The sequence below is a fragment of the Andrena cerasifolii genome, chromosome 1 (assembly GCF_050908995.1).
Source record: "Andrena cerasifolii isolate SP2316 chromosome 1, iyAndCera1_principal, whole genome shotgun sequence".
Classification (NCBI taxonomy): Eukaryota; Metazoa; Arthropoda; class Insecta; order Hymenoptera; family Andrenidae; genus Andrena; species Andrena cerasifolii.
The window spans coordinates 21,980,484-22,007,602 of record NC_135118.1 but is presented as its reverse complement, the minus strand read 5'-3'; the positions used below and the strand labels follow the sequence as shown (position 1 = coordinate 22,007,602).

The window sequence follows — 27,119 nt, the reverse complement described above, 5'->3', positions numbered from 1 at the left end:
CTGGAACAGTAGGAAGCTGGCACGCGTTCGCAGCGGTCACAGTCGCAACCATATTTCATCGACTGCAGTAAGAACGAAGATGGCTCAGATCGACCGAAGGTCCCAGCAACGCCGCGTTTTCTCTTCTACAGGGATGGTGCTTTCCTGAAATTTATTGTATCGGTCCTCTTCGTGTCTCGACTTCCCGTTACTTCCAGGAAGACTGCTTTTTCGCCGCTCGATGGGTCGTCTTGGAAGAAGCGTGGAGAAAATCGGAATTTCGGTCGACAGATGTTATTTGGTCTCGTTTCGATTCGACCCCCTTCGCGAAACTGCTAATTGTTGGGACACGGACTTGGTACTCGAGTTACCGAGACGTTAACGACGCTTTTAGCCGTGGAAAAGCGAGGAAATTAATTCTCTAAGTAGCGCGAACAGAGTTTAATCAGCCACCAGGTAGTTTTCATTAGAGCGCCACTGTGTCATTCTGAAAGCTGCTGTTTCAGTGCGTATGGAAAGATTCGAGAAGAGGCTTCTGTTTGTTAATGTTAAACGTGCCAGATATTGATGACATCTATAATTTTGTTAGTGGAAGAACGATACTGCGAGCCGCTATAATATGAAATGGAAAGAGAAATGACTGGAATTATTGAAACCTCAAATTAACCCACTCAGAATTATAAAATATAATTGAAAAAAAATATCACACGCGACATGTTCCATTAAATATTTCCTAGCATTATCATACATTTTTGCTAATTTTAGGGGTCTTCAACCACCCTCTATATTTCAAATATTCTATATTAAATTTCTCGTAATTATTCCTACATACCTCTCCCTCCATGTTGATGCCTCTTCGTACCTAAATGTAAGAAAATACACTGTTCGGAGCAGAGAGAGTTGGAGCAGTGGCATAATGGCCGTTCCGCTGTACCTGTTCAATAACTCTATTCATTTTCGCCTACGTTATTCAATACTTGGCAATATGTTTACCTAATTGCGTTTCGTTGTAATGCTAGGTATCGAATTACGTTGTAGTAATTACGCTAGCGTGGGATAAACGGTGCACAGCCACGAGAACACCGCAACGAAATTCTATTCACCGTAGGACCTGTCCGTGTTCCATTCGTTTCGCGGGGACAATAAACCATTAATAATGCAAGGACAGGAACGCGCGACCCTCGACGTATTTCGTCTGGAATTCAACCACAGTAAGGGGAAAAAAGAAATGGGGGAATTATTGATAAGGGTGGAGGGAGGAGCGCGCAACACCGCCGCGGAATATTCCGAGAGGGTCGAAAATTCGCGAGCAACATATCACCGCGGAGAATTTTCGCTCGGAGCGCAACAGCATCGTTTTGCACCGACAATTTTTCTGGAAAAAAAGTTTCAGACAAGGAATCGTTATCTCTTGGGAAGAGCTTACAGCTTATTACATAATAAATATCCAAGCTTCACGGAATACCACGAAATTATTAAACTCGCGAAACCAATTTCCACGGAACGCCTGGAATTTAGTGTTTAAGAGTGACTCGTTATATATAGGTATTCTTTCACCAAACTGAATATTCTTAAGGGGGTACAGGACTATTGAACGACTGAAATCGACGGTTTCTTGCCGCTTGGATTGCTTAGGTACAAAATAATCACCGTACGGGCATTTTTCACAGTTTTTTATGTACGCTTTTACGAGTAGTGTAAAATAAAAAAATTGTCTGAATGTTGAAAATTATTCAAGTTATTTGAAGCTAAAGATGCCCCAGTGAACCAATCATCTAAAAGCAAAATGCTTTGGGGTGAGTAATTTCTACACTAATAATTATCGTGTGAAATTTCGCTGGGCGAATTTAAACAAAAAATTGTAAAAGTCACACACGAATCAATTTTTCCCCACATTTTTATGGGAAATAGTCGTCTTTAATCAGTTATAAAATGTTTTACAAACACCCAATGTTGACGCGGATAATCCACAGCTTCGGTTAAAATTTTAAGCGAAAATAAATATTCATTCGTTCAAGAGTTATGATGTACAACGTGTTCGAAAATGTTATTTCGAGATAAACGGCTTCAAAGTGTAGTTCCCTACGCCAATACTCGGCGGTGCACTCGATTACGTTCAGCGCTATAATTTCCGTAATTATTCGAATTCCTTCACGAAACATTGTTGCAAATGTTCACAAAGCATGGCACTCTCAGAATTAATAATAATAAAAAAATCGATTTTACAAGATTTCAATAGTCCTATATCCCCTTAAATGATGAAATACTGTGACACATTTTAAATGAGCATTCCTCGGAAGCAGCTTTCATAATATTAAGCCGACTTGTAAAGGGATAGGAATAAGTACCTTTTAGTAGTTTGAAGGGGTAATCTCGTGTATGGGATTAGGAAAATAATTTTTATCTCGTTTTTCTGAAGCTTACGGTTTGAAAAGTATAGCTTGGAAATATTACATCTAGATTGGCAAGATCGGAGTTTTAAGGGGAGGTTCCGGTCTAGAGCCCCAAAAAATAGGTGATCTTTAGGAATTAATTAAAGAAAAACTACTACATATAATTTAATGGGACTTTTTATATTGTATTAAGGATGTCATAAATTCTAGAAATATATTTTTTGTTTTATAATTAATCATTACAGACGGCACTGGGGACTCATTAAAGTCAAGGCGTCAAAAAATTGATCCAAATCGGTGGCCGCTGTATCTCCAAAAGTTATTATCCGATTCGACTGAAACCTTTTTTATTTTGAAGATTATTCCTCTGTCTAAGGGGGGAGGGGGCTTGAAAAACTGCAAAATGACATTTTTTTTAGAAAATAACGACACTTCAAGTTTGAAATCACTTTCCCCTGTATTTTTCGTCCTTTCAACACCTTTGAAAATTATAAATTTTTAATTTTTTGTAATTTTTTCTAGTTCCACCCCTAGCCAGAAGTATATTCTTCAAAATAAAAATAGTTTTAGTCGAATCGGATAATAACTTTTGGAGATACAGGTCCCACCGTTTTGAGAACACTGTTTCGAGAAAAATCCTTGGAAGAAATGGAAAGCTTTCCTCGGGTCCCCGCCACTTCGGTGGTTCTTCGTTCTCCACGCGTCACATACACGCTCGTTTAGTTCATCCCATTCACTCCCACGTCCCCTGGCAGGACTCCCCAGTAGCCCCTAACGAATATGACGTCGCCAGAAGCAGAGAGAAAACAGTTTCCCCAGAACAGCGCAAAGAATTCACCGCTCTGGAGGCTAGTCGCGCCCCATGAATTTGTCCCATTTTCCCCGTCCACTTTCACCGGTGGCCCCCTTTTTTCCTTGTTCTTCTCGCGGGAGCGCAGGCTCGCCGACCCTGTCCCGTCACGCGGGCTTCCTACGGCCGTCGCCGAGGGGTGGCGGACGGGAAGGAGTTAAAGTTGCAACTCGTTACGGGGTTATTCGTAAGTGTACGTGGCCAATAAAAGCTTCCAGACTTCCCGGTTACGATCTGGAAACGCAGTTGGCAAAGGTTCCTGAAGTTCCGCAGCTCCCCTCCGCGCCGCCACCTTCAGCCTCGAGCCGGGGTGCAACCCTTTCAAGGCTTTTACGCTATCTACATAGATCTACGGGACGCTTTCTCCGTTCTCTCTTCTTGTCCCATCCTCTTATCGTCGTTCTTCCGTGTATTTCCGGCCCGCGAAACACGACCGTGCACGCACTTTGCCTGCTGAATAGACTCGTAAAGAGGGTTTCGCCGAACTATCCATGCAGTGCCGCCACCCCCGCCCCCCTGCCCTCTCTTTTCCTCCCTCCTTCGTCCCTCGTCGAGCATCGTGGAACAATTTCGAGCGGCGTTATTGGATCAGAGAGGCGACGCGGAATGAGCCAACTTTCGATGGTGTAACATTGTGAAATTTCTTGCTGGGGCAGCTTCTTGCCGGGTCGCGAGGGAGGGTGGCGCGACACCGGAGAGGGGATATCAAGCACGTTGCCGGGTGGGAATGAGTCAAGTTCAGAGTGCTGTTCGGTTCCTGGTTGAGAATATAGAGACATATGTACCTCCAGGTTACGTTAAAAGGAGATTTAGTTTGCAGGCGGTAGGATGCTTGTTGGTGGATCGAGAGGAGGGCAGGTCTGTGAAAAGTCAGGATGGTGCGGATCGTCCCCGGAGGGGATTAGGGGATATTGACTCCAGAAGCGTGGTGTGGAAGGGATAGGAAGGACAATCGTAGAAAATGGGATATACGCTATTGGAGGTGGTTGGGAAGGGAAATTCTTTCACAGCGTGATTCTGTATGCTCCAAGGAATCGGAAGGGAATAATTATTTATTTTACGAGCGAGGGGAATGATATACAAGATATGTGTAAGAATGTACTTATGATAATATCATGCGTAGTTGCTGTGTTACTTTATCATTTTCTTTGGACGAAAGTCTGTTAGTAAGGTAATTATTTGGGTGTGTAATTACTGTTTCCTCTATCTGACAATGGTGATGATCGAGAGTAATTGGAGAAATGGATAGCAAACGGAAAACAAGGGAGTACCTACTACTGTATACATATACATTTATTCGATCCCCACGAGCATTTTATTCTTATATTTTCTGTAATGGCACTATTTCCATTGCACGTGTACTTTAACCACTTTCTTTGTAATAATGAGTCACAGTGTATGGTGGTTTGCATTCCTGATACTCTCAGATGCCAAACTGATCAATTCCATAAAATGAGAGGTAAAGAAAATTGAAAAGTTAAATGCTAATTACGTGTTTACTTACTAAAATTGAGAAATTCATAGAAAGCGGAGTTGACCAGTTTTATTTCTAAGTAAACGTTAGTAGGTACAAGTAGGGAAGGCTGTTGTACCATGGAACACTTTTTACATTTTACTTTTTTTCTTATTTTTTGGTTAGAATATTTTTTAATTAAAAAGTGATGATGATGATTATTGCATATTCCTTTACAACGTTCTGTAATGATTTTTGTGTGTTACAGTGATATTGAAAGTTAAAAATTATAATGTCAGTGCCATGCAAAATGTACCATGGAACACAACCTCTTGTACTTTCGAACACTGTCAAATTTTGGTTTATAATCAAAAGTCGCGCTTCCTGAGCTCCGGAATTTTGCCAGTAGTCTTGACAAAGTGGTTAATTTAACATTATACTTTGCATGCATCCCTAAAATTGATGTTTCAGGCGCTGGAGGAGCCATAACTGCCTGAACAGCGTTCTTCAAAACATCTGGATCAATTGCAGCCCTCTTAACACCCTCTTTACTTCGTGGCAGATTATTCGAAAAAACAAATAAATAAAAATGGCATCGTGTACCTTGGACCATGTTCCAAGGTACAGGATGTTGTGTGTTCCAAGGTACAAGAGAGGGTGCACATTTATACCAATATGTCTGCAAAATTTAGATGTTCACTAAAACTATTTAAGTAAGCATGTTTATTTACTTACCAGGAGCTGTAGAGTACAATTAATGTATTACTGGTCACAGTTACAATTTAACGTCCTCATTAAATAATAAAATTACAGAAACGAAAAATTTACTTCTGTCGCTTAAAAATTTGTTTATTTCACTACACACACGTGTTGCACCACAGACAAATAGAACTTCCCTTAGAGTTACCTAGCGGCATTCTCTACAGCCAGTAACGAGTTTCAACTGTTTATACAGCACCACTATCCAGTAACAGACAATGTTTCAAGGTACAACAGTCTCCCCTATGTATTATAATCGCAATCATTACAGCAATTATAGAGTCATTATAAATTATTCTTTCTAAAACAACCTTGAACTCTGCTTACAAAAGCACAAAACTTTTTCCTACACCTGCTAAACTCAGCGAGAACGGGAGGATTTATTCAACTCTAACACACGCAACCCTTAAAAAAAGTCATCAAGCAAACTCTAAATTAAAACTACGTCAAATAGTCACATCTATATCACAAACTCCATCGATTCCCTCCACCCGTAAAGACACGCAGAACTATGCCCCTAGGAAACGCCCCAGTACCCTCCATTTCCCCACGCGGCAACCGAAGATCCGTAGATCACCAACAGCTCGTCAATAATTCTTTTTCGCGCGTATTAGAAAGCAAAGCCCCCGGATCCCGCTCGTCTGAAAACGATTACGTCGGGCACGACGTTATTGCATCGAAATCGGATATACCCTCCCACAATTTTCCACCCCCCCCCCTCCTCCTCCGATCTATAGACACCGCCGTAACATACGTTACACGCTCGAGCGGCTTTAACGCGCGGTCCCTGCATAAATCGCAGCCAGGAGTTATCGTGCCGCTCGCAAACTCCCCTCGAACGTTCGCGCGGATAAAGCGAAAAAGGTGGGCGCCGAGGGGAGAACGTCTTACCTAGCGGTAGGAATTGGTCGGAGGGGGGGTAAGATGGCGGGTGGACTCGCGGGGTATTGCACGAGTCTCGCGGAACGACGCAGCCCCGTCGAAGCACGCCGCAATAATTCACAGCGCGATAATAATTCAAAGAAGACCTGCCACAGAGGGGCGGAATTCAAATTCCACTCCCTCGCGGCTAACCAGCCGGCACTGTACTACACCTCTATCGATGCTGCAAGCTTCCAGGGGCTACTGAATGATTTTGATTGCCTCGCGAGACTCTTAGACGGTGCTGTCTAAAGAGGGGATGTTTCCAATTTGAGAAATTTTGATTTTAATGAACCTTCGTGTGAATGTAACGCATATTATAGTGCGCAAGCGGTACTTCTTTTCCCGCGGGAATTCAATTTGAAGGGGTGAAATCAGTCCTCGAAGTTATCGCGTTTTTTAATATTAATTTAGAGTTAGTGTGAGTTTAGAGTTTTGGTGGCGTTTATAACTTAAAGCGTTAGGTCTGGGTATTATATATAATGCAAAATATTTATTACACATGATTTATTAGTCCATAAAGTGCACGAGAATATTTATTTACAATAACTTTTGCATTAAATTATTTATGATTTTTGTGGTTCTTTACACCACTGCAGAAAACTGGCCAGCATGATATCTCCTTTAAACGTCGATGGATCTGAAAAATGAAATGATATAGTTGTAAAATAATGTTGCCATTATGGCCTGACTTATGTAATCCATTGATACATTCGCGGCCGGTGGCGTACATAGTATCTACTATGACTTTTCGAGAATTAACATTCTAATTAAAAAGAATTAAAAATTCCCATTCCGATTTAGAAGCAAGGGTGCCAATTCGTACGGGAATACCAAACCGATCCTTAATCAAGTGCGTGGGTACTTAATAAATTTTGAAAAGCAATTTTCTCGAAAATGGGCTCTTATGTAGAAAGTATTCATTTCAAGTTTCCGATTTATTCTTGTATAACCAGCGGTGGTTGCTAATTTCGAACAATTCGGGTCGTTCGCAATATATAATGTGTCGTTGTAATCGAATGTAGTAGGTCTCAACAGATTTTGATGTATTCAATTTCCCTAGTAAAACGAACACCCTGAGAGGCTATTCCATGAATCACAAGTCACTGTGTGCATAGGCAGGCTTGAATGTCGGGCTATAAAAATTAAACGAAAGATATGCATCGTGGTCGTTGTATTCTAGTGTCAATAAAACGTGCAGAACAATGAAAACGATGAAGTATACAAAAACAGAGGTGCAGTTTCCATAGAAATAAACGATATCAAGTAATTGATCAGTGACTCCTATCGCGAGGGTTCAACTTTCCTCGCGCATATTTCAAAAGGATTCAATCCAAGAAGTGAAGGAACATAGCCACACTGTAGAAGAATATTCCACCAAAAATCACACTTTTCCAGTCAAGAATATACCAAGTAAAACACCCCCTATAAATAAAACAATTCGTTAAAAATCACAATTCCCTATAATCTTCCAGAGACCCCTCTGATGTCCCGCCTAATTGCAACAGCTCTCAGCGAAACAAAACGAGGTTCCAGCGCGAGGCCGCACGGCAGAGATCTCGATCATCCGACGACACCTTGATGAATACGAGGAAGCGATCCGCGCGCCAGAATCGGTGGGTTATCGAGACGCGCTCGTCGTGGAAAGAGCCGCATAAGGCCAGCACGAGGAGCCCGCAGACCGTAATTCCTCGTTCCAGGAAATATCTAGCGAGCAGAAGATTGTTGGGGCTGTCGAGGACACGGGGGAAGATCGTCGGGCAGAAGATGGCTGGCATGGTGGCAGAACGAGCCAAGTTCCGCGACGATGGAAGATGGTGATTTAACCGTGGAACGGCCTGGACCGTAAATCATGGCAGCGAAGTTGCGGTGCATCGGATGAGAGAGCTTTCGGACGATAACGAAGATTCGGGGACAGAGTGAATTCGGACCTTGAATCCGAGGTAGCTTCGAATCGATCGCGATCTTTCGGGGATGTGTGACGTTGTTAGGGAGACTATTTAGAATAGGTACATACAGTATCGTTCATAGATATTTGGCTATCCGAGGGTTTGTTTTGCTTCTAAACCTACTGGTAAACCACTGAGCTCGTTTCATCAATCGACACTGTCGGCAGAAGCTAGGAAGTTGGATGGAAACTAGAGCTGCGAGAAATCAATGGATATTTTGATAATATTTCGAAGTTATTTTTTACAGATTTTCAGCTATTCTTTCTAGTTTTCTGCGGTATTTTATGCTAATGGGTTAAGCTAATTTAATTTAAACCACGCTATAAAGTTATAATTAATTGCGTATCGGTGATGTTTCTGAGTTTCCCGAAAATTTGAATATACCCAATTGAGCATTATAAGCCGTTCGAAGTTGTTTAATAATTTCCCAAGCAACTTTTATCGGACGAAAAGTTACTTGATAGAAAATAATTGCACGTGGCTAGGTTGTTCTAGAGCACAGAAGAAGTAATTACGTTAATCTAAAGTTACCCTCTAAGAAGTATCATGAGTTTTATTCAACAATTTGACCTACTTTATTCAACATCTGAACCGAGTAAAGTAATTACCTAATAACAGAGAATCCGCAGCAGTGTGGCAACTTTTCCTGAACTGTCAGTAAATGGAAATTCCGTTACAAATTGTGGCATTGAGCTTCAACGGAATGACGCTTTGAAAAAGAACAGACATATTAACGTATCGAAAAGTTACATAAGAAAAGATGTAGGTACTTTTGTGAATATACAGTGGATAAAAGAAGTATTTGCACACCCTTTAAAACAGAATATCTTTTTTAAAATTGGTTCGAACGACTTGAGTTTTTTTTAGAAGCTAGAAGGATTAGTTTACTAGGTGGCGTGTTTCGTCGTTTTGGAAAAAATTGCAATTGGTCGGAATAGCGACGAAACATTTTTATCTGAGCCTGTAATGAAAATTAAAAAAATCCATTTGTAGATTTAAGTAAGTTGTATACATGCCAAAAAATTCATGGAAATTGGCCAACGTAGCTATGAGTTGCAAACAGTTAAAAATAGGGAAAATCACAGTTTTCGGCCGAAAAGTCACTCGATATTTCTTTCGTTCCAAACACTCGTTCAAACAGTCCATTCACTCAGAGACACGTTCTTCGACGCGGAAAGTTTCCTGTGACCTACAGCGTAGCTTGTGAAAACTGCCCAAACTATCAGTGGCTTGACTACTAGAGAGGGAGTGTGTTCAGTAAATTCTCATTGCCTTACATCTCCAGATGTTGTTCGTCGTAAGATCATCCCTATCCAGGTAAGCGTAAAAGACGACTTCTTTCTCACTCGCTGTCCTCTTCCTCGACTGGCAACCGCCGCTATCGGCGAGACATAATAAACACCAGCGCGAGCCGAAATGAGATGCTAACCCCTTGAGCTGTCGGACCGTTGTAAGTTGTAAGACTCTGCCCGGTCCCGAGTGGTGATCTTCCAACGAGAATTTACTGTACCACTTCCACCCCCCAGTCAATATATTCGAGTACAGTCCCCCAAAATAGCTGCACCTACACCAGCGTCTTCCCCTCCACCCCGTTTCCCAAATGATCACCCATTCTCACCCAAAGTTCAGCGTCGACACCCTCGCGCGAGAAAGGCTCGTTGCCCGACAGCGCCGAGGGATAAAAACAGTGGGACTCGACGGGGCAAAGAGGATGATCCGCGGAAAGGGAATTCGGATTCGCCGTTTCCGCGAATTCCGCCGTTCTTCTGTTTATATTGGTGGATACCGTACGTGCCGAGTCGCGCCTCCGTTCCCGCGTCTGCTGGCACGTACGCGAACCCAGCCACGGTAAACACGTATACGAAATTTCCTTCGACCCCGGCTGCGTGCACGTGTCCCGCGAGAGACGCGGAAAATCCTTTATCCCCGACCGAAAATCCCGGCCTCTGTACTTGCCAGCGTCGACGAAAGTCTCTTTCACCGTCGCCGTCCCCAGCCGAGCTGCGCAGCCCTCTGCCCGATGCATTTCGCCCGGTTGCTACGATTTAAGGTCGAACGACTCGAATTTCCCATCGCTCGCCCGTCCGTCCCACTCTGGCGGAAGGTGGGCCAGGCGTACCGCGCGCCCCTCGTCTTCGCTCTGCATTTTGTATTCGTACACGCGCGCGCGCGCATGGTTTTGAATTATCTTGATTCCTTATTTCGGTGGCCGACGGGATGCTTACGGAATTTTAAACGTCCAGACGCGGGGCTCCGGGAACGTCCTGACTTAATTCAACCGGTGGTTAAAGGGGTTACAGGGGAACGAGGGGGGGTGGTTGGAGTAAATATGGCAGGTAGCAGACGCTGCTCCTGGATGAATTGTTTATCGCGGGCATGGGCGACGTTGGGGATGCTTTTCTGATAATCTGCGTGAGCTCGATGTTGGAAATGTTGGGAAGGGGTGTCTTTTTTTAAATAAATGGGGTACAATAATGATAGTAATAATAATACAAACTGATGGACCTAGATAACACGTACGTAGCACTGCAAAAATCAATCATCATAGACACTTGCTCACTGACTAGAAAATTTCTCAGTGACACCGCCCTCAACGATGGATAATAGCTGAAGATGAATAATGGCCGAAGATCACAGCTTGATCAATAAGTCCGCTGTAGGTATATCTTCAAAACGCCGAGGTGAGCACGTGAAATACTACTGATAATAATAATGATAATAATAATGATAATAATAATGATAATAATAATGATAATAATAATGATAATAATAATGATAATAATAATGATAATAATAATGATAATAATAATGATAATAATAATGATAATAATAATGATAATAATAATGATAATAATAATGATAATAATAATGATAATAATAATGATAATAATAATAATGTGGGATCAGGAACCTCCATAAGAGGGAGCCCGGAATAAGAGACCTCGGAGGGTCGGCTTTGGCGACGTGGGTAACTGGGGTTTTCCCTTACTACCATGTAAGGAGTTTTTTCCCCACACTCACGTCCCTCGCTGTGGGGCCAATTAGTGATTAGCATCCAGCTACCTGATTAATTATAAGGTTTCCTAAGCATATCTATATCATATAGTATTAAGGCAGAGCCGGGAGTTTTTGTGTAATACAAACGGCCCTTTTTGGGCAGAGCAGCGGGGGGTGGTTCCTGCAGCCGGGCGACCCCTCTCCTGTGCAACTCTGTCCCTCTGAATGTCTGGCAATTTTTCAAGTGTTTTTGGTGCCTCTAATTTGTCGACTGTACACGTCCTTCCAATAAACAAACTTTTTCATAGAAACAAAAATGGCGACGTTGGTAAGGCGCCTGGCCAGTAGCGCAAATCACCCGTAGATCGTGGGTTCGAATCCCATCGTCTGAGGCGCTCTTTTTCCGTGACTCCCGAGAATATAGGAATTACGAAACCTATCCCTACAATAGTAATTCGTCTTTATTACATCACAAAATCTGCATTGCGTTAATAAAGTGACGAATAGGGGCGACGTGTCAGTATTCCTGCTGTTATCAGAAGACTTAATATTAGAGGGTTGACAGACAAAGGTGGGGCGGAATAAAGGCCATACAACAAGTAGAATGCGATACCGCCGCCAAGAACTGCGTCACCTGCGAATCTCTCCGTACAAATACATACGTGCTCCTGGAACAACTAACAAAAAGCCAAACGCCAATTCTCGAGGTATTAAAATCAAGACGGTCGGGTAAAGTAGTTCGCGATTCCAGTGTCAAAACACACCAAGCCTTCTTATCAAGCTCGGAGGCCCGGTTGGTACTCCCTGCTGAGAGGGAATTTGCAATTACAATTAAATTCCAGGTGCACTGAAATCGTCTCTGTCAAGGATCCAGCCAAGCAGGGGCGCGCTGGTAGCGTACCTACAAAGGCATAAAATGCGAGAAGCCTCCCGGGGCGTTTCGCCCGAAAAACGTCTCCAGCCGTCCGCCCACTGGTCCATTCTCTTCTCCCCTTTCTGTCCCCGAGTAACACGCGCAAAACAGTGGCCCGCGTGTCCTCGCCTTTTCCGCTCTATCTCGCGTCGTCGCTGGTCGTTCGCATTTGGCCGGGCTCCAGGAAGTCATCGTTCGAGTTACTAGCACGTGTGTGATTTACACGCGTCTTTCGTCATCCGGCGAGCCAACCTATATTCGGTCCACCTGGCCCTTCGCGTGTCGATTCATCACCCTAACGATCCGGCCACTAGCTTCGTGACTGCGGGTAACGGCCGTTGACGGCCGGCAAAATGCGCTCCTTCGAAAATGAAGTGACCGATATCGCTGTGTCCGTTCGATCAGCGCGCGTGTCGTTACGTCCAGACGATATCTGTGAGTGATCAATGATCTGTGCCGGACGCACAGGCCTGTGCCTTCTGTTATACAAAAATCTGTTCGCTTCATCAATCACATCTTCTTACTGACCCTAGAAGCACGCTGCCACAATTTTAGAGAGTGTACTTTTAGCTGTCAAAACTCCCGACTCCGACTCCTCTTTTTTTTTACCAAAGACTCCGACTTCTACATTCATAATAGACTGTTAATATACTCAGTACATGTACAGTCTATTATAAATGTAGAAGTTAGTAGTAGTAAATTAGTAATTTAGTTTTATATATATATATATATATATATATATATATATATAAAACTAAATTACTAATATTTAATATATAGTATGTTTGTTTATATTATATATCTACAGTATAAATAGTTAAAGCTACGCTAACAGTAAAGGCAAACAAAGAAAAGAACCGATAATGAAAAAAACTTTCAATTTAACTAATACAGTCAATGGCCACTGAAGCACTTTTTATTTCAATAAAATACAGACTAAAGTAGAGCTCAACAGACTCGGATTTTTATAAAATTTACTAATATGGAGTCGGTGTTGGAGTCGGCATATATTTTTTCGACTCCGACTCCGGTAATCAGAAATTCCTTCTGAACTCAGACTCCGACTCCACATCCCTGCTTTTAGGCCGTGGCACTTTTCGGAAACGTTAAGTGGATTTCGAAATACTCGAATTGAACACCGACAGCGTCGTTCCAGGATTAACTGTACTGGCGAATACAGGGTCAGTTTTGAGTTGATTCACCCCAAACATCAAACCCTGCGTGTTACTTGCTATTTGTATTTCCTCTTAAAAAGATGAGGATTTTGGACGACAAGGTGAGAACCTAATTTAAAAGCTTATCCCGAAGTGTATGTAAATGAAATTGTGGGGCAATGCGAACCCTAAGTCCGAGGCGTGGTCAAACTCCGCTGTTCAAGGATTAACACTTCGCACCCCAAGTGTGTCTCCCAGTAATAAGGAAGTTTTAACAAAGTTAAAACTAAAAATTAAATAATTTTGTAGTTTTAATTGAAAATTAAAGATTAGATAATTAATTTTATATACATTATATTAAGATTTAATTGCAGGTTTAAGAATTAAATAATTTTGTGTTTAATTCAATTTAAAAGTGGAGATTAGGTAATTATTTCGATATAAAATATGTTAAGATTTAATTGGAGGTTTAAAAGATTAGGTTTAAGAGATTAGGTAATAATAATGGTTACACACTGGGGTCATTAAAGCTTGACAAAGTGTAAGAATTTGTAGTTAGTAGAATTGAATAAATTTTATTGGTTTGAATATTACTTGCAGTGTATATGTTCCTAATTCAAACTTCTGTATTTTATGTCAATGTGTCCAGAGAACACAGTCTATGTGAAATGGGTAGGAATACAGCCCCTCCTTGTTTGTTGTTATACTTTCCTTAGACTGTTACTGTACAGAAATTTTATTAATACTTTGAGTGGCGTTGGCGTGTTTTCCCGCGAGCTTTCACGTCGATATTTTCTGGAAAGCATCGAAACTATCCGAGACGCTCCGAATGTTTACTTTGAAGGCAATACGAAGAAGAAGTTTGCTTTGTACAAAACTTTCCCTTGGAATGACGTGACCTATTTAAAGGCCCATTTTTCATAACCTTGCGCCATTCAGTGTTAATTTAAATGAAATTTATAAAGTCCAAGTTGCATTTTATCTGTGTTCACAATTTTCATTTCAATTAATAACATTCCATTCTCAATCAATAAGCTGTTACACCGTGTTTCAAATCGAGCAACGTTGCTTTATAACACTAATTCGTCAATCAACGGTGGCTACATATATCCCAGCATCGATGCAATGGAATACGAAAGCGGAATAAAGCGAATCGATGCGTCGCGAATACGCAATAATTCACATCAATAATCATCGAGCGTCACAATTTTTCGCATTCCACGCATAATATACACTCACGGAACGGTTTCGCGCAGATACGAGTATCCCACCGGTTCAAGAGGCATTATTAAAAAGTAATCCACGTTTAATTTAACTTTCTCCGTCCAATAACCGCTTAAACGGCAGGAAAAATATTAATTAAACGAGCTAGGGAAATGAAATTCAAAATCACTCCTGTTTCGTCGTACTCCAGTGATAGGTACACTTGCACTAATTCGAAATTATTCACCGTTTAATATCATTCGAAACCTTTTATCTTTCCAAGACCACGTTGCTATAATAATCACAAAGGTATTAAAAAAGCGTTGACAATTTTAATGCACAGGAAATTCCAAGTTACCTACTCGCAAATGCGACCGCTCTTATTTGTTGCGAAATTCTTTTATTCAATACTCCATTCATTAATAAATATTCTTCCGCTTTAATTTTTTAACGATTGAACGATTTTTGGCAGAACTCGATAAGTTAATCGACACTCGTGCCGAGATATTGTTTGCACTATGTTCGCGCGAGAAACTATGATTGTAGTACTATGAGAGAAAGATGCAAGTTTGCGTATTAAAGTATGTACAACGCAGGAGTAATTAAAGCGTCGTAGTCACTAGTGACTAGGTTGTATTCGCCCTTAGCCTTTCAAAGTTGTGTCGGCAGGATCAGTTAAAGTCGAGGCTCTCCAAAGTTCCGCAAGACCGTGCATCAAGATCGAAACTTACGAAGGAAACAGGACGCGTGATCCCTTATGACGAACATCACTGTCCTGTCAGGCCAGTCACCCGTCTGACGTGTTAATTTCACACTACTTGCCTCCCGCAATTATGCATTATACGTTTCACGCGAGCCTTTACACAACTTTTCGTAGATACACCATATCCAGCAACTTTGTGTAACACAGTGGATTGGGGTGATGGATCATTCTGCAATTCTGTTTTTAGTAAATTCCTAGAGCTTCGAATTTTTGATATTATTGGAATAAAGAGATACAGGAGAACGGAAGACAAGGAAATGCATGGCACCAAAAGCCTGATGCAATTCACATCGTGCTAGAAAATTTTAAATAATAATAATCATTCAAAATAGCATTCTTGAAATTCGTGTGAGATGAAAGGGAGCTGTTCAAAGTCTCTCGAATCCTCTGTTACGTTAATTTATTCGTTTTACACAGAGATTATTAAATACTCTTGCTACGTTAGTTAGGTCCCAGGTCGTATTTCACGTTACCACCAGCTACTTACTCCGTTTATTAATCTCTCGAAATGAACATTAAACCTCCCCGCGTGATAGATACTTGGTCACAACCACATTGACAGTATAAGGATTTGCTGTACGGCGAGGGCAAGCGAATCCCATAGCTGTGCGTGCTATTAATTTGGAATTTACGATCGGACCAGCAGACAGTTTGCTTCTACGAGGAAACATGTTGATCTGCAGTGGCTGGCCGCATTCATATTGCGTGCGTGTCAAGCGTGTTTCTACGTTACGAATTACGTATTACATGTATCCATCGTAATAACGACAGCTGCTACGGCAATTATTACAGATGGAAGAAGCACACGACTGTGTAGAGGGTGTGTCGGAAGTCGCGGTACATATTAAAGAGGAGAGGATTCTCATCGAAAAATAAATCGAAAATGTAGAATAAAGATATTTTATATCAGCCTCCGTTTGTGAGAAAATCGAAATTGAAAACTCGTTTAGTATGCATGAATTTACTTTGAATAAATTTATATATACTTGGATAAGAATTAGGCGGACAACAATTGCGAGTGAAATGGATCATTGTCCAAAAACGCGTCGAAATTGTAGAAGAACTTTTTCTCGAACGTGGTTTTGTTTTCGAGGAAATCGATTAGAAGGTGGAAACCGATTCGTAGTTCAGTGCACACGCAGTACGCACTCGATGGATTTTAGATATCGCTTTTCTCGAAAGCAAACTGTTTTTCGATCAAAGGTTAATCCACAATTTCCAACTATTTTTACACAAGGGTTTGACGAGATTTGGAAATCGATTTTCTAGAAAATTAACTTTTCCACGAGGAATTACCTCCTTTTCCGTTGTACCAGGATTTCAGATACACTCTGTATAACACTAGCGAATGCAGAAACATCCCAGTAAGTAACTTTGCTCGCGAATGTTTATTAGTATTAATATTAATGCTGACAATATCTTGTTTGCTTCCCTCTTCATCTTTGTCATTCAAATATAAACTCATGTTACGTTTTAATAAGTTATATTACGTTTTTGGTTCTTTGCATTATTTACCGCAAAATATATTCTGCAAACCACGGTGCACATCTACGTGGTAATTGTTGGGAAGTCAGTGAGTCTTGAGTGGCTTAACCCTTGGGCGACGACTAGCTTAGAAGTCGACAGAGTATGCGAGGTTTGCTATAACTACTTTCAATTTTAATTTTACATATTTTCACAAAAAATAAAAAAAAAGGATTTCTTTTTAAATTAACCCTCGCCGGGTGGGTGGAGGGTCAATTTGGGTCCACAATAGAATTTTACTCACTCGATGCTCGGAATAAGCTTTTAGGATAGATCATCAAATTGTTACAGTGTAAAATCTTTATTTTCTTAAAGTAGTGGCGCTAATAAATTATGACTGACATAAGAAGCGTCTCGTGGGTCAAAATAGACCCTCCACCCACCCGGCGAGGGTTAATTTAAAAAGAAATCTTTTTTTTAAATTTTTGTGAAAATATGTAAAATTAAAATTTAAAGTAGTTATAACAAATCTCAAGGATTATTATATCCCTGTCCAAGGTACGCTTCTGTTCAGTTAAAGAAAATTCTATTCAAAATGGCATATCTGTTTCTGTGCACAAGCTTAAATTTTCTACGAAGACACTCAGTCCTAAACAGAAAAGACGGAAAAGAATTTTCTATCTCCACTTATTTGTACCATATACCCGTCAGAGGCGAAGGAATAATAACGAGACTCCAGGAATCTTTCGGCTACGGTATTCAATACCGAAAGCCCCTGGATAAAATGCTAACAACCTCTTTGAATGCCGAACAACAAATCGCGTGCTGCAATCATCGAAAGTTCAAGAGAGCCAGCACGTGAAGCTTAATTGAAAACCCTGACCCGATACATATTCTATAGATGGACAGAAAAGTCCTGAAAGGATAAGAATAAATGATCCGGCGAAGGAAATTGGTAGCGTTGGATTTACCTTTCCTCGTCGAGAACTCGCGGATCACCGATATCCGCTGAATGAAGATCTCATTACTCTCGTTATATCGTCCAAAACGGACCCGATTCGAGAAAACTTTATAATTGATAGCCAGCGCTTTGTTGCAATACCAAATAAGATTTTTATCAGGCGAAACAGCGTTTCGCTATGCATCGAATGTTTCAGATAATGATGAACAATGTAAATACTTTGAAATTTCGCGGGGAAAATTATTGAAAATAAAGAAAACTACAAATCATGAGAAGTTTATAGAATGTTTGGAATATTTAATTGGATAGTTCTCTTCGCAGAATTAATCGAATATCAGAGCTTACATATTGTATATTTATTATTTAATATTTTTGAAATCATATTGAGTTGTTAAAATATATAATTTACTACTTAGTTTCCTAGTAATTTAACGCCTCTTAATGTGGTTGTTTTCAACGTCTCAGAGATACCATTGTATTTTCCAAATGGGACCATATATTTTTCTAATGGTTTAGTTAGTTAAAGGAGATTATTTTTCTCTGTTCGCATTCTCCTTTTCTTCTTTCTTCGTGCTTTCGTCGTACTTTCATTATTATGAAATGAACGCATGCAATAATAATAATACTAATAATAATAATTACTTACCGATAGTTGCACCTCTCAATGGTCCATAAAAATCGACAGAATCTAAAATTCCGCTCCTGGAAATCCCGCTTGGATGTTTATGCATTCGTCCCTAATACTTCCTTAAACCTTTGAGTGTCGCATAGGAAAATTATCAAGCATCCGGCGGGAGAAAATTCGTCACCGTGTCCATGTCTGTCGTATCAGCTTCCTTAATATTCATGCAACTTCCCGAGTTGCACAGTGAAACGCGTTGTCGCTTTTCCTGCTCGCTTGTGTTGGTTCTCCATCGACACTGGGACCATCGCAGCTCGACTTGTGCATCCTGTTCACAGGGTGGCTGGAAACAGTGACACCGACGCAACGTTTCCTTTCGCCGACTATTATGATTAGTAATGTTAATTATTTCTGTTTGAGGAACTCAATTATTGGTTGGTAATTTTATGCTGTGAAGGCACTTATACCTTATACATACTTTATTATATTTACTAATATAGTTTACTATAGTAGATAGTTGAAGGGAAAGAATATCCTTCTGACAATGGGTTATTTTTGAAGAGGAACGAGGAGGGACTAGGGGATGAGTACTCGATTAAAAAAACTCGATATTGAGCTCGATAAATCTATGATTAATAAAATTGCAAACCTTATGGATTCCCAAACACACCAATTACACACCCAAGTGTAGGGTAAACCAACCAGTAATTGACCGCAAACCAGTGAATGACCATTAGGCAAAGAAATGTCAATTATAAATTTAAACATTATTATATGTATATAAATAGAGTGTAGTTGCAGTTTTAATATCCTACATTTTTAGTTACGCGTATGAAGCAAACATTAATAAGTACAATTCTGATTAAAAGCATGCGGTCATTTACTGGGCTTCTACACGTTTTGCATTTTATAATGTTTTTTAAAATTAAGATAAGAATAAGTAATTATTTTTAAAGAAAAATTCAAGAAATTTTTTTTTTAAATTACGATAAGAATAACTAATTATTTTCATAAAAATTTCAAGAAAAATAAATTTAAATGCAATTTCAACAGTTGTTTTGTTGTTATACATAAATATATTCAAGTATTAATCTGAAAGGTCCGTAGATACAAAAATTCGGTCGTTCACTGGTTGGTTTACCCTATACGAATATCAATTATTTTGGGAAAGCTAGAACTAGTAGCCATTCCGAATTTTTCTCTATGCACACTGCTAGCCAAACGTGTCAAATTATTTTGGAATTTTCGATTTGCCAAATCGACGTAATTCAAGTAAAATTTCACAGAGAAAAAACCACCGAATTCAATGGTTTGCTTAATCGTTCTCGCGCGTTATCCCAATTAAATTCGCCCTCTGTGGAATTCGAGTAATCGGAAGCCATTAACCTACGACTTCTCTGTGCTCGTATCAGAACGCAATTCGGCGCCATTGTTCACACCGAAGGTATTCCTATGATTAGACGCGTAGAGCGTTATAATTCGCAGCACATGTGCCGCACGCGTTTCACAGCGGCGCGATCGAAATTACACAACGTTTGTAATAATAACGCTGCTAATTGTGATAATGAATTGCGGGCTACAATTTAACGCTGAGCGCGCGCTACTATACGCGACCTGTGAAAGCAAAGTTATTATTTAACTGCATACATTCTATCGCGATATTTCTCAATTTCGCACGGCCGTACAAGTGTTTCGTCTTTGCGAAACTTGTAAAGTCTTTTGTTTAATCATTTACAGTATTTTTTACCGCGCTAGTGGTGGGTTATTCAATTCCTTCCTGTTTTTTTATTTTAGGAATGTTCTTGAGTAAGTAATTTGTTAATGAGTGTGGAATCGGTTTTCTTGGGTGCATTGGAATTTAGGAAATTTGGGGTTTGATGAGTGACAAAAATTTGTTTGATTTGTGTTAGATAACATGTGAGTACTGAATTATTTATTTAATTATTCAGTCGAATGTTCAGAGTTTGGTGTAATAAGTGGAACGTAGATTTCATTAGGTAGGTGATATTTCTTCATGACCAGTTATTCGATCGGGTTTAATTATAAGAATCTTGTCAGTTTATTAATGTCAGTTAAATATTTTGAATTTTATGTATTATGAGAGTGAAAGAGTGTAACCCTTCTGATAGAATAACTCAGCAGTCGAAAGTAAACGCAAGGTTTATTAAATTCCATTGTAATTTATATCCCTTTGGAAAATATTGAAGAGTAGTTAAACGGATTTTCTTGTGATAAAAATTAAGAGGGAATTATTTATTTGATCGATAACCGAGTTTAGAATTTTAATATGTGATGATTTAGATATAAACACTTATATAAGTCGAAGTTTTATAACTGACGTTCTTGTTATAATTAATATGAACAAAAACGATACCTACTTGCAAGAAATACTTACGACATAGTGTCCTACTGTTTTTATACACACTTTGAACCCATTTAATATACCAGCAGATATACTAAATAGAACCACATGCAATCTGTCTCCACTATTACTGACCTGTTTCACTGATTTTCAAACATTCTCACCACTCAATTCTCAGAATAATAAATTATCGTATGAAGCACGCAGAAATGATAAAACCAATGATAAAATCTTGAATAATAAAATATATATTTAGGAAATATTTTAGTTAGCATTAATATAATAAAATTGATTTAAAAAAATAGAGTTATAAAATTCCTGTCAGAAAATGTCAATGTTTTAAGAATTTTTATTCAATTAAATTTGCAACAAAGATTTGCATAAACACCTATAAAATTCACGCAGACTTATAAATCCTAATAAAAGCAATAGAATAAGAAAAAAGAACAAAACACCCAGCACCCAGTTTGATGGGAAATGCAAATCGTATCACATCCAATGCCACCTCTCACTGTTCCACTCTTAATCATATGCAGGAATGGTGATGTAATCGAGTTTCGTAATATAAATTCTCGTGTTTCGAGTGACTTCAAGAAAGTGCTGCTCCGCAGAGACGGCTCCGGTTCGAAAATTGTCTTACGCGTTACACCAAATTTACAAAGCAGGGAGAACTCGGAGGAAAATATATGTACACGAGCTGGAAACCTCGCCTAACTTGAAATTGAATCGAAATTGATTTACGAATGAATGTATCACGGATGAATGTCACAACAAAACGGTTCTTCTACACATTTACCATTCTTAGCGCCCTGCAAACAGATTTCCAACCACTTTAACCCAGTTATAACAGAAAGCAACAATAATACATTATTTAAATATTGTTGCATAAGATCTACTTATTCCTTTCACATCGCTTGGATAATTAATGTCTACAATGCGAAATTTGTTTATATCATTTACAAATTCGCCATTCGTCCAACTGCTTTAAAAAAGACACAGCGATATTAAAACATTATATTTAGCAAAGCTAATTGTTTGTTTCCTAGTATTTGCTAATTTCTATACTTTTACATTCTTTCACGATTGCTATTCTCTTAACATTTTCTTCTTAACCATTTCGCTGCGGATTTCGACTTTAGTCCACGCATTAAAAAATGTGTTCTCTTGTACAGTAGTACTCACAAGGGAAGGTCCCGAACCCGGAAATTCAAAAAATTCTGAAACTTTGCGAATATGCAGAGGATTTCCTCCTGATTCCCACGCAATTTTGGTTTGCTGCCCAATTTCACTCGAAACGGGTGAAATTAACCCCTAAAAATCCGGTTATTTTTCGATTTTGTGTTATAACTCGCGAACTGTAATACATAGAAAAAAAGTTTCAAGACAAAAGTTACTTCTTTTAATTAGATCTATCATTTGATAAAAAAATTATTTTACGGTTCACGAGTTATAACAGAAAATCGGGAAATAACCGGATTTTCATAGGTCAATTGCACCCCCTTTGGAGTGAATTTGGGCAGCAAAAAAAAAAAAATTGCGTTGTAATCAGGAGGAAATCCCCTACATATTGACAAAGTTTCAGAATTTTTTTAATTTTCGGGTTCGGGATCTTCCCTTGTAAGCGTTAATAGAAAAACAAGCATCCATTCTCAAATAGTAATTATTTAAAACAAAACACATAAAAGTGATAAAATAAACTAGCGTATATATATTTTGTAAAATTACGTTCTTAATGATTTCTTTTTTTAAACTTGTCGCATGTTAATTTTCATATATAATTTTTCACGGAATACTTATTCACTTTCCACGGAATATAATTTGGGAAACGCTGCTGTACACTGTGGTAGCGTACACGCTGCAGGTTCAATTCTACTCCTCTGATCCCCTCCACTAACCGAATCCCGTTTCAATTCCTCTATTTATTTCTTTATTCTCTCTCTTTCTCAAGGAGATAAATCCCCCCTCCCCATCCCGCGTCCTCCATCTCTTCTCTTACATTACACTTTTAAACCTCTCTCGGTTCCCCGTTCTTCCTCCTTCCCATTTCCATTACACCCTTTCCTGCCCCTTTCATCTGACAATTTATCTTTCATTCTTGTCTCCACCGTCTCTCCCAGTATCCTCTATTTTCCACTGTCTCCCCTCATTCGCGTTCCCCCGTTACCGTTGTCACGAACGTAGCCACTTGGTGGTTCGATTTATTATACAGGTCTCCCAGAAAGTTCGTGCGGTTTTCGCAGCTTCGAAACGGCGGGCATGTTTCAATATCCTTTCGACCGCTTCGATCGTTCAAGCAGTCGGCATTTAATTCGGCAACTTTCCCCCAACGCGATACAAGCTTGTACATTTCGTCTTCTATAAAAAAATTTATTTCTTTCGACGGAAAAAAATTGTCGCACCGTTCGTTTCACATCGTCTACGTTTGCAAATGTTTTCTTTTCTGTTAAAACAGTTTTGCATGGACAGAGGCAGGCGGCAATCCGACGGCGAAAGGTCTGGAGAATATGGAGGACGAATGAAAGCTTCCCGATCAAGTTCCGAAATTTTTTCCAGCGCGGTTTTTGTCGTAGGCGGTCTCGCTTTGTCTCGCAGAAATAACACGTCTTACGGTTTACCAATGCCGACTGTTTTCTTCGCAATCCTTCCTGCACTTCGTACCGACTGATGCATCCCGAATTTCTCTAGCCCTTCAATGCGTATAAGCAATAAAATATAATGAAACACTTGGACACCACGTGCCGAAGTGATCGGAAAGAACCGCACGAACTTTCTGGGGTATGTAATATTTCCTCTTTCACTTCGCTCTGTAGTCTCTGCGAGCATTTCTTCTTTCTTCTGTCGTCCGTTTCTGCGACGGATCGTTACCGAGCTGTGAAAACGCTTGTTATTGTCGTCGAAGGGTGCTTCCAAGGAAGGGTGGTTTCGCTTTGGAAAAACTCCTCTCCGTGGTTCGAGCTTTTTCGAAACGAATAGGGGCGCGGGGGGAGTCAGGCTAGGGAAGTTTTTCGATTTCACGAGCGAAGCGTTCAAAGTGATCGCGCTTCAATTGTGCCAAACGTCTGTTTGTGCCGTATAAACGGTGCCGTGCCGTGCCGCGAATGTGTGAAACGGGCCTAACAGTATTCAATTGCAAGATACTGCACTGCTATCAACAAGTAATCGCATGCACACGAAGGTGAATGCTTTCAACACATTCTGAGCCTCCTCAGCCACGTGGCAGGCCATTAGAAATATTTATATATTTTATAAAAAGAAAAGTTACGGTTAAACACCTACGTCAACGTATTCATATCATCGATGATTGAAATCTATTCGCCGTGCAACATATTTGTGGCCTCTCGATTAAAAACCTATTAGCCAGGCGAACTTCTAGTCCAGAATCGGTAATGGCTGCTAGACGCGCGAGAGATCGATAAATCGTTACTCGCCGATGGCGGTAAGGAGGAACGAGCGGCGTAATTTAATTAGTAAGAGAAATCACGACAATGGATTAAACGCGGAATTAGTGAGCCAGTTGATCGAACGATCTCGTTGTTTGTAACTTCTGCCACGAGATCGACACGTAATGATATCTAAACTGCTGAACTTAGGTACTCTTCTCTGGTTTCTTACTTGCTAATCAGTGTTCATTCTGCGTGCTTTAACTATTTCGCTGCGGATTTAAATTTTCAGATAATTCGTGAAAAGTGTCAATTTTAGACGAATAAAATGTGTTTGAATTTTCAACTTATAGTTACCGATCAAACTGTCTCGTTGTCAGAGGGGCGCACGAATGGAATCCAAGGAATAAACAGTCGACCAGATATGTCGGAGAACATTACTGACGAGGGAAGATCTCGAACCCGGAAATTCAAAAAATTCTGAAACTTTGTGAATATGTAAGGAATTTCCACCTGATTACAAAGCAATTTTTGTTTGCTGCCCAAATTCACTCTAAGGGGGTGCAATTGACCTATGAAAATCCGGTTATTTCCCGATTTTCTGTTATAACTTGTGAACCGTAAAATAATTTTTTTATCAAATGATAGATCTAATTAAAAGAAGTAACTTTTGTCTTGAAACTTTTTTTCTATCTATTACAGTTCGCGAGTTATAACACAAAATCGGAAAATAACCGGATTTTCAGGGGTTAATTTCACCCCTTTCGAGTGAATTTGAACGCGTTTTTCTCGAAACGTCATTTGTCCACATTGAACCGATAGCTTTATAAATTTTACTGCTTATTCTACACACCTGTGACTCTCGCAGGGGCTACAACCAAGTATTTCCATTGAGTCTAACCTACTTTTAAAATCGAAAAAAGCTGAAAAAACATTTTTCCTGCATATTTTGCTAATTTTTAAGATAAATCACTAATTATAGTCCAAGCGACAGCGACAGGCATACTGATCAATCATCTATTTAGATTTTTAGGGTCAGATAAGTCTAACAGCTAAAATCGCCTGCACGAGCGAGTCATGAATTTTTAAACACCTCATCAAGACCACTTTCAAAAGCATTTGAAAATCAATAATTTTATTACTTTCATATTTTTTATTTACGGTAGAAATGTAGTTTAATAAATACAAAAAAGTTTTATTCCATTACTATAATTATTTTCGTCGCAATAAATTCCTGAAAATCGCTGAATTTTTCGGCGCGCTAACAGGAATGACCCCTTAATGAAAGAACATCTTTTTTAACTTTTATTCGTTATTCGAAATTTTATTTAAATAAAAATGTCGCTCATCTCTGATTAACCATGTACAAAACTTGGACCATACCATGGTCTCAACCCTCCTCCCTTCCCGGCCCCTGGCTCTACAGTAAAACGTATCCAACTGAACCCTGAACCCTGCGTCGTCTGGCCAACTATCAACACAGCCCACACCTGTATCGAGTAACAACACCGCCGCACAATCTAATTAAAAGAGTACAACGAAGGGAAACGGACCTTAAGGAACGAAGCACCCCGATCGAGCGGAAGCTTCACAGCCGGGGAACCGAGTGTAAGCTCTCTCGACCAACGCCGACCGGAAGGTAATTTAATTGAAATCAAGCGCCTACAGCGATTTCCCTAAACGGTTGTCGATTGATATCCGCTCTCTCGTCCTGATCGAATCCTGGCGGGTCGGAATGGACGTCCGTGGCTCGAGAGGCCCGTGGACGGTTGCCAGGGCAAGAGGAGGGCCAGGCGAAAGACTTTTTTGATCGTCGAACTGTCACCGTCAGTGCTCCCACCCCTGCGCCCCGCCCGCCAGATTTTTCCGCCCCGTACGCGTGCGAGAGTCCATTTCCCCCGTTTCCTCGTCCGACCGTCACGACTCGTGCTCGGCGAATTCCCAGGCAATTAATGTTGCTCCGTTGGCCGCGATTTTTCATTTCAACTCGAACGGAAAAAGCCAGGCCGCGCTACGAACGTAACGGAATCTGATTTATCTCGGCCCGTTAAATATTTAGACGCGTCCGTGAAATCGGTTTTGTAGCCCTTCCCGAACCGATACACACCGTCGACTTTTTTCCGCCCTCTTTTTTTTTTTTTTTTGCCCGCGTCCACCGTTCGGCTACCGCCCCCTCTCCCTGTGCGTCCGGGACGAACGAGCGTTTCGACGAATAAGGGAGAAATATGGCGATTCGTACGTGTCAGGTTCTTTATTGGATCGAGGCGCGCCTCCGCGCTCCTGGAATTTTCAGTGGAAGAGGTTTTTAATTGGACTTTAATTGCTTGTTCGTTTCGTTGACTGATTTTTTCTTTGTAACTTTTTATTTCTTGTCCTTTTTTTTTAGGGGAGTGAGTGGAGAGGCGGTTTAGGGGGATTGGCACTTGCGCGGTTTGTAATTGTTTTGCCTATTAAGATCGAACGTGCTTTAGGCTGCGGGCACACGAGCGTTTTTTCGACGTCGCGACGGAGTGAGTAGGATCTTTGTAGGTTGTTTTTTTTATATAACCAAGTTGGTAGTTAGTAGAATGTATAGTTTCGATTAAGAGAATTAGGACGTTTATCGAATATAAGAGGTACCTGACAGTGAGAGAATGTTACAGGGTTAGTGGAGTATTAGAATTATGGGGGAAGTATTTCCAAACTTCATTAGGAATATGTAAATATTTCAGGAAGGTGTTGGGACTAATGGGCCGTTGAGAATTTTCTATATTTTATTTGTTTCATATTGGAATACCTTATGTCTTACTCATTGTGAGTTAATGCAAGTTCCATTTGATATAAGATTGAGGCAGAATAAATAGAATTGCGAATATTTCATCGGTATATATGATACTATTTAGCCTTACTACTCAGCTTCGCTCGAAATTTAGATTCTGATTTTATAAAAAAAAATTTATTTATTTATTTGTGAAATTTGTCACATTCATCTGGATCAGCTAGGCGTAATGAGCTGG

General features: G+C 40.1%; 1 long non-coding RNA gene across 1 annotated transcript in view; it reads right to left on the bottom strand.

The window, feature by feature from the left end:
• The window catches only part of LOC143370306 (uncharacterized), a 458,422-nt gene extending 433,549 nt beyond the window's left edge, over window positions 1–24,873 (bottom strand). Inside the window, exon 1 of the long non-coding RNA XR_013085596.1 lies at window positions 24,611–24,873. This is a non-coding gene — a long non-coding RNA (uncharacterized LOC143370306). The remainder of the gene's footprint in view (window positions 1–24,610) is intronic.
• Between the last annotated feature and the right edge of the window lie 2,246 nt (window positions 24,874–27,119).